At 42.2% G+C, this 14,061-nt stretch overlaps 1 protein-coding gene across 6 annotated transcripts in view; it reads right to left on the bottom strand.

Annotated features, from left to right (window-relative positions):
• Positions 1-14,061, bottom strand: part of NRIP1 (nuclear receptor interacting protein 1) — a 94,097-nt gene that overhangs the window by 61,578 nt on the left and 18,458 nt on the right. For 2 of the 6 annotated variants that reach the window (XM_030262755.4, XM_012570050.5), the window contains exons 1-2: positions 11,124-11,325; positions 4,403-4,487 (exon numbers count right to left, since the gene is read on the bottom strand). The gene's annotated coding sequence lies outside the window, so the exon portion shown is untranslated. Of the gene's footprint in view, positions 1-4,402; positions 4,488-10,851; positions 11,036-11,123; positions 11,326-14,061 lie in introns of those variants that run through there. The other 4 variants (XM_030262836.4, XM_041712398.2, XM_030262839.4 and 1 more) reach the window with 2 other exon arrangements.

The following is a 14,061-nucleotide window of genomic DNA, read 5'->3' as shown; positions in this document are numbered from 1 at the left end:
TCCCCACAGAGAAGGGCAAGACGTTTTTTCATGTAAATATGTATTAGATCCAAATCATTTAAATAGATATTATTCCACAGAGAACATGATGCCGCATATGCCCATTTCAGCTCCATGTTACTAAATAAACTGCAAGATAATGATGCTGCCTAGCTCATCCTAAAGGACACTGTAAATATTTCTAGGCATTTTAAACAGAAGTAAAAGGAAGACACTTTCACAAGAAAAAAAGAAAAAACTAGAGTGGCTCTTACAGAGCTTCCTAAAGTGAAGACAAGTTACTGGCAAATTAGGAACTCTCGTTAGGAACAAGTCACAGCTGCCACAGGAAAAAATATAGCTCAGGTACACGGAATCTTTACAGCATGAATAGCAAATCATTGCTATCACCCAATTTCATTTTCTTTTAAATGGAGAAGTGAAATATAATCACATTTGCAAGGAGAAAACCAAGAAACTTTAGACAGGTGACGACTTCTAAAAGTTAATGCAGAAATGCTAAATGCAGGCAGCCAAATGCTAATTTGTCTCTAATACGTCTCAGTTATATTTAGCTACAAGTGTCACTGCTTGAATGGAAAAGAGACAGAACAGGGAAACCTTACACAGTGCCTTAAAAATGAGAGCTTTAAGCGTAACTTTTAGGTGACTGCATCTATCTCCCTGCTTTTCACAAAATGTACTGGAAGTTAATCAGCATTTCACAGAAAATGCAATTTAAGTTAACAATTTATTTCTAAACCATGTATATATTTAAAGTGAAGAGGACTGTCATTTGATTTGAAGCTATCACATACCATTTGGGCCACAGTCAGTTATCTTACAATACAGTCTGACCTCTACTTGATTTTAAAATAGGATAATCACCTTCAACTGTGTATGAACCTTGAACATTATCAAAAACAGTTTTATTGCATCAACGATTTATTAATAGTCTTATATTAATAGTAATGTAACTTTGACTTTACAAAGTCATAAAGATGACGAGAAACACAGTCAAGACTTATTGTGCTACCTATTTTATTTTAGGCTTCTAAGGCAACCTCATGACACAATCAGAAAAACTATCCTGAAAGTAAGAGCTACAAAGGAAAAACAACAGAATACGCATGTGTCGTCCCAGTTGAACAGCAGAGCAGGAAGGATACAGACAGCATAATGAGTTCAGACAAATGCTGAAACCTTTCAAGTACCAAAACTGTCCTGCAGCCAACTGTGCTTGGAACTGCAGAAGCGTTCCTGCTGAGACAGGTAACCTCTGGACAGCACACGAGCAGCAACTGCGGTAAGGAAAAGACGTGAGCCTAACGTGGGAACGCGCTCAGCCAGATTCCCCTTCCAAGGAAAGCGCTGCAAAGAGCCCAAAGCCTCCAGGCTCACATTCAAAACAAACCTGAGGAAGGAGGAAATGTTCTTCCCCCAGAGCGTTTCTGGTTCCCAACACTCACCGTGGCACCCCTGCCACGCGGTCACTTCTAGAGCCGCTGGCCCCATTGCACCACAGTTTAAACAAAGAGCGGCCAAGAAAGAACAATATTCCACAACTGGCATTTACAGCATCGGCCTTGGACTCCTAATCTTTACCAGACGGGCATACAAATCAATCTATCAGCTCATAAAGGTATGCTTTTTAACCTCCAAAACAGATGGGACTGGCCAGAAACGTCTGGCATGTCAAACTGCTAATCGAGGCTGCCCTTTGCACAAAATAACCCACTTAAGTTGAGGCATGGTTGCACTGTAACAGACATTAGTCTGTGGGAAACCCATTTAACTGTCACATACTCCCGCCACTCTTGCTCTCCCTTAATTAAGCCTAATGCCTTATGCTTTGACCTTTTGTTCTAGCCTATTAACCCTATCTAGTACAAGTTCAAATATGTTAAACCTAAAAGTTTGCTTTTAATATTAAATGCCAAGCTACAGAAAGAGTGAGGGATGCTTCTCTACCCTGCAAGTTACCAACACCTGTATTAGTCCCCATAAACAAAATATGTTCAAACACTAATCAGTTTAACAACAAAAATGTGGAGTTTCTTCCACTAGCATAGCCTACTTTTTCCTCTTCAGAGCAGGGTGAGGGAAAAAAAAAAAAGGTGAAACTTCTGCAAGCAACTTCATATCCTCAGGCTTTTGGGTTTTTATCCAAGAAGAAAAGCACATGCTATCAGCCAAGATCACACTGCACTCATTTGCTGTTCTCTGAAGCCCATTATTAAAAATAAGACATAATTGGTTTACAGTGACCAATTTATCTTCAATTAAAGGCTGCCTCTGCCAACTCTCCTCACACTGAGTCACCATCTTACTCTTTTGACAAGATAGTTACACTTACTACTAGTATGTGATTCTCATATGCATCTCCAGGTGAGTTGCATCCTTTGAAGCTTCTCAGACTTGCACAGACTTAAACAAAGACATAATTTATTCACTCTAGCTACACACTTTTCCTTTTATGCAAGCTCAAGTAAAGCATGGCTGCCTCCTGCTCCACTATCTCTTAATTCACGAAGGCTACACAACATAAACAAGAGCAGCAGATCTGTTTTTAAAGCAGTACTCTTTTGGAGAAAGACTACCCTAAGGGTCCAGAACTCTGACTTAAACAAGAACTCTAATTCCAGTGACAGAACAAACCTCTGATCAAGACACTACTAGACTCCACAATAAAGCTATTTATGTATACAAGCAAGCTTGGTATACCAACAGAGGTATTCCACAATTAATGCTCATAACTAGTAAACAAACCTATTCCCCACTCCAAAACACCAACGATGACTGCCCATAACTGCTTTATAATATAGGTTAGAAATGGAAAGAATGCAAACTGTGTGGGGATTACCAGCCACGTGTACAACGACAAACACATTCTCAAATCTTTAGCTTAACCACCTTACTGACAAGTTGAACACTTAGTGCAACATCCTTCTTTACAGTTTATGCTTCTGCAACTCTGACTAAACAGAACTCCTTTTACAAAGAGGAAACAATCATGAACGAAAGCTTTGAATTACTTTGAAGATGTGAAAAATTTCAAAAGGCTTGCTGCCACAAAAGCCACTGTCTACTAAGTTCTATTAAAGCTCTATAAGAGACCATCTGCTGCTGATCACAACAATTCTCCACTTTTAAATTGCTACTTAATTAATTATGTTTTAATTCCAAAGTCCCCGTCTTACTGATTCTGAGACCAGCAAGTAATACTATTAACTTTCCTGTAAACACAATTGCTCGGACAACTGTAAAATGCACTAAGGCAACATTCAACTTCTGGTTTTGAAAAGTCAAATAGAAATAACATTGTGGGGGAAGAAACAGATTTCTCATCTCAATTTCTGGTTATTTCCAAAGCACTGATTCTGGTTAAATTCAAATCTCTACAATGTATATATTTTCTAATGATTTCACTTGGCTATATTTTATTGTGTTGGAGATGCTCAAACAGTACTACAACAATGTTGTATTTGAGTAAAGTCAAGCAACGCATGGATTTATTTAAAATAAGAAAAACATATATCCTTGCATCTGCAATCTGTGTCATTACAATGGATATGAGAAAGCTCTGCAGGCTGGGATTTGCCTCCAGCTTCTAGACCTTCCCTACTAATGCTCACAAAAGTTGCCACTGGAGGCAATGCAAATGAGTCCTAAGAGAGACAAGAAACAAAACAACAACTGCTTGTCAACCATTACATGCCCAAATTGTATTCTTTATGCTCATCAGCATTCTCAAGTTCTTAGGCACGCATGTAGGCCCACCGAGGACAGTGGGGCTACTCAAGTGAATAAAATGACTCACAAACCAAAGTGCATATACATAAGCAATCACTGGACAACACTCGGGGAATTATTCCCTGGTATCAAAGAAAAATAGGATTTAGGAAATGGGAACCAAGGGAGCAGATCCAAACAAAATGACAGCGATGTTAAATGTCTACAAGCCATGGTAGTGTAATATCTAATAATGATTTTACTGTGATGGTCCCTTGCCACACAAGCTCAATTTGGATCTGTTTTATTTAAAAAATAACAGAGATGGTAACACAGTAAGTGTTATTTAATCTTCTCTTTCACTCTGAAATTACATGTACATCAAGTTCTTCACTATTCAGCTACCTCCCAAACAAGTGGGCTAAATCTTCAGAACTTAACAGCAAATTACATAGAAAAAGTTCAGACATTACAAAAATACTTATTTTTCTTTAATCAGCACACATAAGGAAAAAAAAAACCCAACTCTTACAGTAAATGAGAGGGATTAACTTGAACATTTATCACTTCAAAACATATTATAATCCTAAAAGGCTTATACATGGCACACAGCTGTCTGACAGCTTTGGCAAGACAAAGAACAAACCCCAAACCAAAGTGACAAGGTAAACAACCCAAACAAATGATTTACCTTGAATGTGGTTCCATTAGGAAAGCTCTTCCTTCAGGAGTCCAAGGATGCATTAATTTTCTTCCTCAAAAATTTCATGCTTGATCTGAAAAGAACAGCAGAAATCGCCCTATGAAAATCTACAAATCGTTCCTTCCTACCTAATATGTCTTGATCTACTTTCTTACTGTTGGTGTAACAGAAAGCAATGCTTTATTTTGTTTAGTACAAACTGCAAGGAGTATTTTTATATCAGAAGAAAAATGTAGTTCCAAACTTCAGAAATCAAAATCTTCCAGACAGAACCATGAGTAAAACTAGTAGAAACAACTCATGTTGTCTAGACTTGCACTAAGGGACATTATTCTGCAAGAACAAAATCCACATTCAACTCTAAGCCAGAATCCTCTTTTCCTTCCTTTCATTCAAAAAACAGCTGTGACATGAAAGCCCTCCTTCCTATGTAGTGGTTACTGCTTAACACTTCAAACTTGCACCCATGAACATCAAAATCAGTTTCTAAAGAGCCTCTATTAATTTACATATACATAAGGAAAAGACAAGAGTATACTGTAACAGATGAGTGCAATGCAAAATGCAACAAAATGAGTTAGAAAAAATTAAACCAGCAGAAATTGTAATACTTGCTTTTCAGAGATTTAATAATAGTATATAACACTATTTTATTTTGAGAATGTTATCCATTACAATCCCAACCTTAAAAGTTCTTCTCAGCATTTGTCCATTATTAAGTGAAATTCTGCTAAAGGTTGCAAACTTAGAGCTTGCCCAGATCACTCTTAATTCTACTATTTCAGCTTCGTGTTTGTGACAAGCCTCAGTATTAAAGGCCTTCGAGTTACCACCAAAGCAGCAAGCTTATTATGCATGGAGTCAACTTTAAATACAATAAAATACACTTTAAAAAATTAAAAAGAAGAGACTTTCCCCACCACTTAGCTGAACTTTCCCCTCCCTCCTTCTGCTTGGCAATGGGAGAGTTCCTCTCCTTATTTCAACACCTTTAGCCTCTGTTCCCACAAAAAATGCATACAAAAACTTTTGATCAAAGAATTTCTCTAGCACTGAGGGCCCCACAGATGGGTAGGACAGAGGGGGAAGAGTGGGAAGTGTGTGTGCTGGGGGCACATCTGTGGGGGCATTTTGTCTTCCACAAAACTACTTGGGTCCAAACCAGATTAGAGAAAACATCTAACTCTTACCACTGCAATGTGCTTGATAACTGGGAAAAAGGATACAGGTGTTGACCAGTGGGCCATCACCCAAGAAAACACCTATTCAAAGCTTTCAGGGACATGAAATAACAGCATCATGCTGGATTACTGCCAGCACCAAAACCCAACAAAAGATGTCCAGCAATAGAGCCAATTAAGCTGAAAAATAAGTAAATACCCTGGAACACTACATGCAGACACTATTTTAAATCCTTCTTCCATATACATCACAAAACGAAAAGGTAAGCTGCACCATAGAAGGGGCACAATCCTCAAAATCTGTATTCAGTTAGGAGGGGAAAAAAAATGATCTACCGTCACAGTAAAAACTAACAGAGAAATTACATGTACAGTGACAAAGGTGCTAATAAACAGTAAACACAGTTCAAAGCCTTCTCAACTCCGTTTTACTGAAAAGGTAAATAAAATGGATGTGGAATCTCTTGTAGAAAATAATAAACAGGACAAGAGGTCCCAAAGAGCAGAAGAAATCAGCATGATAAATAACAAGCCACCTGAATTTGAGAAAAATAGTTAATTTCACTATTACTGCTCTATGCTATAGATGTAGATAAAATGTTTTTCAACACCAAAAAGTGGGTGAATTTAATCATGCCTACTTCCAAGTGAGAGAGATTGCAATGTAGTAGGGAAAAACACAGAATAAGAAATAAAAATGCACTCCATAGAGTATTGCCATCAAGGTTCAATGTATAGATGGGATTTCCTTTAGGTCAATATTCAACAGGTTTTTTTGGGTTTTTTTTTGTTCCAAGTAAGTACAAAAGGTTTATGGGAGTTCATTGAAAAGCCAACAACAGATTTTGCTCTTTCTGATAAAAATACCATATTCCTTCAGTATGTTTCAAAAATTGAGGAGAAATAAAAAACTTTTCCAGAGTAATATTTTATTCTCAAACTCTTTGCATCTGAACCACTTGCTTTACACACATTATGGTTTTTGGAATGTTGATTTGTTTTGTTTTATGGACTACCAAATGCAGGATAGGCGATAACACAAAGATGACCAACAAGGCCATTTCCTGGGGCAAGAACTGTCATTTCTTTTTACATCTGAGGCAAGCCTTGCTTTTGACATCACTGAAAAGGCATTTTCAGTTCACTTCCCTGTCTCTTTTCACAGTGGGATGGGGCACAGAGAAGAAGCAGAAAGCAGGTAGATATGAGACTTAAAAGTTTGGTATGGAAAAAATATCAGAACAATAATACCAACCAACGAGAACAAAAATATGGTTCATCTGGGAGCAAGACTTACTGCTTGGCTACATTTCAATACAGAACTTCATGGACTATTTTTTGGGGAAAATTAAATACTCCCTTATTTATTTTCGAATGACAGTTTCATCCAGGACTGGAACACATTTTACATCTAGCACCTGATCTGTTCGCAAGGACTCCCTCACAACTTCCTCTCTTGAGAGGAGGAAGATCATCCCCTCAGAAATCTTTCCCAACACCGAATTTCTCTCCTACATTCAACTCACAGTCTTAGAAACCAGCGACTAAACCAGAAGATCTGCAGCTTCTGCTTTTAATCTGAGTTTGTCTACAAGCAACACTGGTTTTCCTCTGCTGAAGGCAATTTAGAAATAAGTGGTATGAAAACAAAATTTCACTCAAGACAGGCAATTAAACAAGAGCAATGAACTCCAATAACAATTTAAGTACGAGAAGACTATGCCAGGAGGGGTTTGACCCAAGCTATGATGTCTAGCAACTGCTTCTTCTCCTTTCTACACATGAATATTTATTTACATGAGTTTTAGTTTCTATTCTCCTTCTTCAACCATCAAGCCAAGTGACCTGCAACAGACAGCCAAATAAATTACCAAATTAATTCTTTCAAGTGCTAAATAGGTCTGCGAGCATTTCCAAGTATTGGAAATAAATAATCCGGAAACCCTAAACAGCAGGCATTCATCTTTACCAAAAGAGTCCCTCTGCCCACTTTTCCCAAGGAATATCTTCCCACTGGGAAACACATGAGTTTTCACATGATCCCAGATGTTCACCCAGAAGGACTGGGTGCCAACCCTTGTATGCTATTCTCTAATTCAGTCTTTTCTAATGCAACTAGTGAATCCCTAACACCAGATTGTGGAAAAGCAGTGCCACTACCCTGCTAAACACTTTCCCCCAGCTCTCCCCCTGTTTGCTGCAGGGAGGCCAGCTCAGAGTTACTGTTCTTATCGTTTTGGCCTGCTGGCAGGAAGAAAGAGCAAACCACAAATGCTGTTACCATTAACCTTTTTGTCTTTAGTTCAAGACTGTTTAGACAGAGTGTCAAATTTATGCTTTCTATTTTTTGTACATTTATGCATATTCTTTCAAACCTTCTCCTCTTGCTCAGGCTTCATTCCCTACCTGTGTACCTTTCTGCTTGTTTGTCATTGCCTGCTCCTGAGCAGCAATGATTTATACTTCAAAATTTACACTTCTTGTCCCAAAAGGGTATTTTAGGATAGCTATCCTATTAACCCTGCCTCCTGCTCACCACCTAACCCATCACTCAGCATGTGGGAGATGATCCCTGCCCTACCTACGCGTGGAAGGGCGTCCACCAAAGCCCCCCCCTGAAAAAGGGGCTTGTTCCCCCAAAACCAAGCACCCAGCTGGGAACCCCGCACTTCCCCAGGCTCTCTTCTGGATTCCTTCCACTCCCTGTACATTCACACACAGGAAAAAGAAACACAACCACAAGACTTCTGGGGTTTGAAGTATAGGCAAGCTCTGAAGAGCTATTCTAAAACAAAAATTCAAAGACTTTATGGTCTTTATGGTCTTTAGCACAGCCCTAGAGCAGGACAGCTGACCTGGGGAAATGCCTTGGGCAAGTTTGTACCTGTGCTGGGCACAATGCAAAACAGGTTTTTTCTTTTATTGTAGTCATGTCCCGCACTGTCGCTGGTAGAATTAACAGTGCACTCACTGCTTATGATAATAAAGCTGGCACTACATGAACTTTCTGCCAATGCTCAAAGCCTGAAAAAATAAAGTTAGCTCTGAAGAGACAAAATAAGCTTTAAGCAAGCAGAACTCTGTCAATTCTTTTAAGCAAATCCTGCAATAAGCAAAACTACAGGCAAATACGAGCACTATAAAGTTAATTCATGTTTAAATTAACTGAGTCACTTAAAAAATGTCTTGATGCCTTTTACAGAACAGATTTACCCCAAACACAACTATCAAACACTGCAGTTGATACAGCCAGTGATTAGATCACCCTTTTAAGTTTACAATATAAAAACATTATTTACTTTTACTTCTTTATCAACATAGTTTTTATGACTATAATAAATTTTGCTTAGCACACCTTTGACTTTAGAAAAAGAAACAAGCATGGGAAGCAGAGAAGAAGAGCATCTTTCCATCTGCAATTTTCTGCCAAAAGACTAAAAGGGAAAAAAACCCAAAAACCTCAATCCAGCATGGTTTGGCTTTTGACTGCATGTTGTATTCCGTGCATGCATGGCCTACAAAACCTGAAAGCCATTGATAGCTCTTGCTCATTAGATAACCCAGAAGCACAGGCCAGTCTAACAGCAGGTCAGATTTCACCCTGCCCAAAACATGCAGTCACTACTCCTTTCCTCCTCCATCGAACTCATAGAACACAAACACCCTCACTTTTGCATTTCACTCATGATTAACTCACTGTCTTGCCAACTCTATCTCAGGAGACCACTGACAGAACAACAAGTCAAACTTCTCTACCACAAGTTTGGGAACACAGCTGCCTCAGATAGCGAAAACCCCAAAGCTGCCTGAACACTGTTCTCGATGAGAACTTGTGCCTTCCAAGATGTTAGTTACTGATGCCCATAGAGCAGAATTACTCAGATGCCATTAAATCTGATCCCAACCACAAGATATCCTCAGCTCAGAGAGCTTCTGTCATCTGGCATCTTAATGTGTCACTCTCTCATGTGTTCAGTCAGCCCTAGAAGCAGTAAATCGCATTTGTGTATTAAAGAAAATGTTCCTTACTCGCTCAGGAACACACCACCCCCTTCCACAAGTGACTGCTTCCTCCCCATAGGTCTTCACAGACTGGATTCACACTCTTTGTTAAATAAAGCTTTACCGTATCTCTGAGCATTTATAGTGCCATGACTCAGTTAAATTCTAATCAGCCTGCGAGCTGTCTGACACTGCAGCAGGTCCCCTCAAAATAAAACGAGGAATAATATAGTCTCCAGATTCCAGAGAGATGAGGCAAAAGAGGACAACTTCCACTTCAGCCTTCTTAACAACAACATAATCCCAAAGCCAGAAATCCTGCTGTTTTTTCCCAACACCTTCAACATGTGTCAAGCTATTTTATCTGAATGCTTCTTTAAATTAAAAGCCCAGTAAATCCCCAGGATACACAAGAGAGAAGAAGAAAGGTGCAGCACAGACACAAGGCTGTCTGCTCGCTACAACGCTGCCCCCGTTTTGCCTGCACTCCGTTTCCTTAGGTCTCACTACCTCCCAACTTAATCACCCGCTGACACTTAGAAGGAAGAGCCTCAAACAACATGTTCTGCAGGGAAAAACGAAGGGTGGCAGTGGCAGGAAGAAAAAAAATTTTAAAATTCACCTTTAGAGGGCTTCGGGGACACACACACAAAAAAAAAAAAAAAAAAAAAAAAAAACAACCAAAAAAAACCACACACACCACCACGTCTGGAAAAGTAACCTTTAGTCTAGAAGGGAAACAGCGACGTCCCTAAGGAGCCCGAAGCGATGAGAAGGCATCTTTGGGGGGCGCAGGGAGCCGAGCCCGAGCCGCGGCCGAGCGGGGCCGGCGGCGGCAGCCCCGGGCTGGCGGCGGGCCCGCAGGTGGCGGCGGGCGGGCAGCGCCAGGGCCGGGAGGCGGCGGGGGCGGCGTGGCCTTGCCCGCAGCCCCGGCAGCGAGGCCGTGTGCCCGCCCGCCGCAGCCGCTGCGCACCGAGCGGCCGCCCCGGCCATCGCTCGCACCGGGCGGGGCGGCGCGGGGTCCCCGCCGAAGGGGGCCCGGCCGTGCGCTCGGAGAAACACTCGCGGGTCCCGGGGGGGCGGACTAGTAACTTTTCCGTTCCGAAACCCACCCGTGGCCGGGCAAACTTTCCGCCCGCACCGGGGGCGCCGCCGCCGCGCCGGGCTCACCCCGGCATTGTTCCCCGGTAGCGCGGCCCCGGCCCGGCCCGGCCCCGCTCGGCCATTTCCCCGGCGGAACAGCGCCGCACTCACCCCGCAGCCGCCGCGGCTCCTCCCGGCCGGGCTGCCCGAGCCCCCCGGAGCCGCTCCGGCCGCAGCCGCCGCGCACGCCGCCCTGGTGCCGCGGCCGGTCCCGGCGCTGAGCTCCCGGGGAGCGGCGGCTGCCGGAGCCGAGTGCCCAGCCGGGTCCCCGCGGCCGGAGGACAGGACGGGGCTGGACAGGGCAGGACGCGCCGCCTCCCGCCACCCCCGGCTCCGCGCGTCCCCCCCGCCCCGCGCATCCCCGCACATCCCCGCGCACATACGGGGCGAGCCGAGCTCCGCTGCGCTGCTCTCCGCGGCTCGGGGCTCTGCTGCAATGCCTGCGAGGCTGACTTTCAAAGCCTAACCCGCAGCCGCGATCCTCCCTCTCCGCCTTCCACCTCGCCCGCCGCGGCGCAGCCCGGCCCCTCCCCGCGCCGCGCCATTCATCTCTCCAGCCAAGTTTCTTAACCCTTTGGTAACCTCCGGCAGGAGCCAGGGCAGGATGCGGGCACGCAGGGATGCGGCCCCCGCCCCGCCCGGCGCGGCGAGGGCAGGGCAGGGCAGGGCGGCCGCCCGCACCTACGCGAATCCCAGCCCCTCCTGCCCCCTCTAATTAACCTGACTGAAATCGCAGAGCCCCCGGGAAACAAACTTAGGAGCGGCAGCACCGGAGGACCCGTATCTGATGAAAACGCCAGTGGTTTATAAATAACACTTTTTTTTTTTCCCCCTTCGGCTGCTTTGGAATAATGGAGGGGGAAGGCGCTATTACTGCTACTAGTACTTGTCAGTTTACAGCTTAAGTTTTCAGCCGTTCCTCCGAAAAAAACACGGGCTAGAAACTTCAGTGCTATTATTATCATTATCGTTGTTGTTGTTGTTGTTACTACGCTATTTTGAAGGAAAAGCCGGGATGCTCCCGGCAGCGGCCCCGGCACCTGCGGCTGCTCCGGGGTGGCGCTGCCCCGCTTCCCGGCACATCTCCTTATCCCCGGCCCCAGCTCCCAGGGCACCGGGAGCATCCCTGCCGGGCGCCCGGCGCTCCCTGTGCCGTGGGGGAAGGAGGACAGGGGGGATAAGCTTCCAGGATTCGGGGCACACCGGCTCATTAAAGCCACGTGGCAAATAAATACAGTTTAGGAGGGGAAAAAAAAATAATAATAAAAAAACCAACCCGGAACTGAGCAATGCTTCCCAAGAAGAGTCAGCCCTATATTTTGGTAGGCGACGTCCCCCAAAGCTCTGCTGTCAGAAATTGCATGGAATGTCAAGTTGTTCTTTAGACTTTGCTGCCACCAAAGAGAGTACGCAGAGATACAGGCTGAACTTGGCTGTATAAACGAAGCTACAAAGTGCATGCGACCTTCATCACACCTCCTGGGTGCCTGTGTTTAACAAACGTCTCGACGTGTCGCACACTGTCTGCCAAACGCTTTACAGAATACTTCATGATACTTCACTTCTACAAGTCAAAGACTGACGAAAGAGAAACAAATTTGTTTGCAAGTCACATATAAACTGCTTGGTAATTACTGCATTAACACATGCCAACCTTTTAGTTTTAAAACTCAGGTAAAATAAATGATCTATTCAAGCGTCTTTTTAGTGGGAGACTAATATTAAAAAGCACAGGAATTTCTACCTTAAAGAAAGTGAAAGGGAGTCACATTTATGAAAAGCTAAATATTTTAACTGAGTGATAACATGAATGAAAGTAGATGTAGGAATGTTAAGTAAAACCTCTTTCACTTTGGAATGTACGGATTGTGTACAGGCTTAGAGTGGAGCTAGTAATGTATTACTTGACCTATTTTTTTAAGCCAATGAAAGATTTAGGTTAACTTCATCATGTGTTTTTAACCACTTTCTTCCAGACATGCAGCAGCATTTTCTAAAGCCATTGCATGTCACAGTGTTTATACAAGTCTCTTTTTTTGAAAGCATGTCTCATAATATAGCCTACTCATACTTCCATGAAAAGAATGGGTTTTCTCTTCATTTCCATTATAGGCTCATGAGAAAATTTTGATTGTAAAGAAATTATCCCTAATTTTTTTATTTCACAAAGAATCTTCATCTCAAATTTTTTTCAATGCTAAGCAGCTGAGTTATCTAGGGAAAAGGAAATTTTCTCATTACTGCAGCAATTTATCTGCTATTTCAATCAAGAGTGTCTGTAGTAGAGACGTCTTTCATTCTTAACCTTAGGGAATGTATTGCGTAGATGAGAGACCTACAAAATTAGGAATCTTGGACAAGCAACAGAAAAAAAAAAGTGTGTGTGGTGTATTTTTTAAAATTATTGCTGTCTGGTAACATATAGTTGCTTGAGGACACAAGTTTCAGAAGATATAATCAACTGAGACTGTATTAAATAATAAAATATAAAGATTTAGTAGGTTGTTTCCACTGCTTAATAGTTGTATCACAATGAACTGTGCCACTAGTCCATGTTCAGTTAACTATGAGAATTCAAACAATATACCAAATAAATACCCTGTACAAGTAAAGGGAAAAATCCACCATGTACTAAATTCCATCTCTCAAGAAGTAGGAAAGTACTGATGTGAACTTGTTGGTCCTTTCTGAACGTTCTTCAACCAAACCCAAACATAAAAGGTGTGCATCCATGGCTGTACCAATCTGTGGGTGGTGTCTATACCTTCACTGTCCTATAGACATCACAATACAGGACACTTTGCTCAATTTTTTTTCAAAGGGAATTCATCACTATAAGATGATGTTAAATGTTAAATGGAAGGCCAGTTGTGACAGGGAAGCATAAACTACCTTTACATCAGTCTTGGAAGGGAGAAACTTATTATAGAGCTTACATTAGAACTCACTCCCAGAACTGCAGCCACTTAGTGGAGAGCTTTTGGTGTCACACTTTGGTAATATCAGCAAAACATTTTATATATTTAAAAAAATATATCCTAATGCATCCCCTCCTTTACAAGACAGAGAGGTATATTTTTGGACCTAGGAAAACTTCTATCAAAACCAAAATATAACTATGATTCCAACATTCTTGAAGAACAAAATTAATCTGTCTGACCATTTAAAAAATGGTTAAATAAATGGTTGATGTACCTACAACTTATCTTTGATAATTCTGATTATTACAATAGTACATTTAAAAAAGATAAGCAAGGATGCATCTTCAGTAGCAAACTTTGTCTTCAACTTACTGAAGCAAAACATATTGGTGTGTGCCAT

Source organism: Taeniopygia guttata, chromosome 1 (assembly GCF_048771995.1).
Source record: "Taeniopygia guttata chromosome 1, bTaeGut7.mat, whole genome shotgun sequence".
NCBI lineage: Eukaryota > Metazoa > Chordata > Aves > Passeriformes > Estrildidae > Taeniopygia > Taeniopygia guttata.
This window is presented reverse-complemented; position numbering and strand designations above follow the sequence as displayed.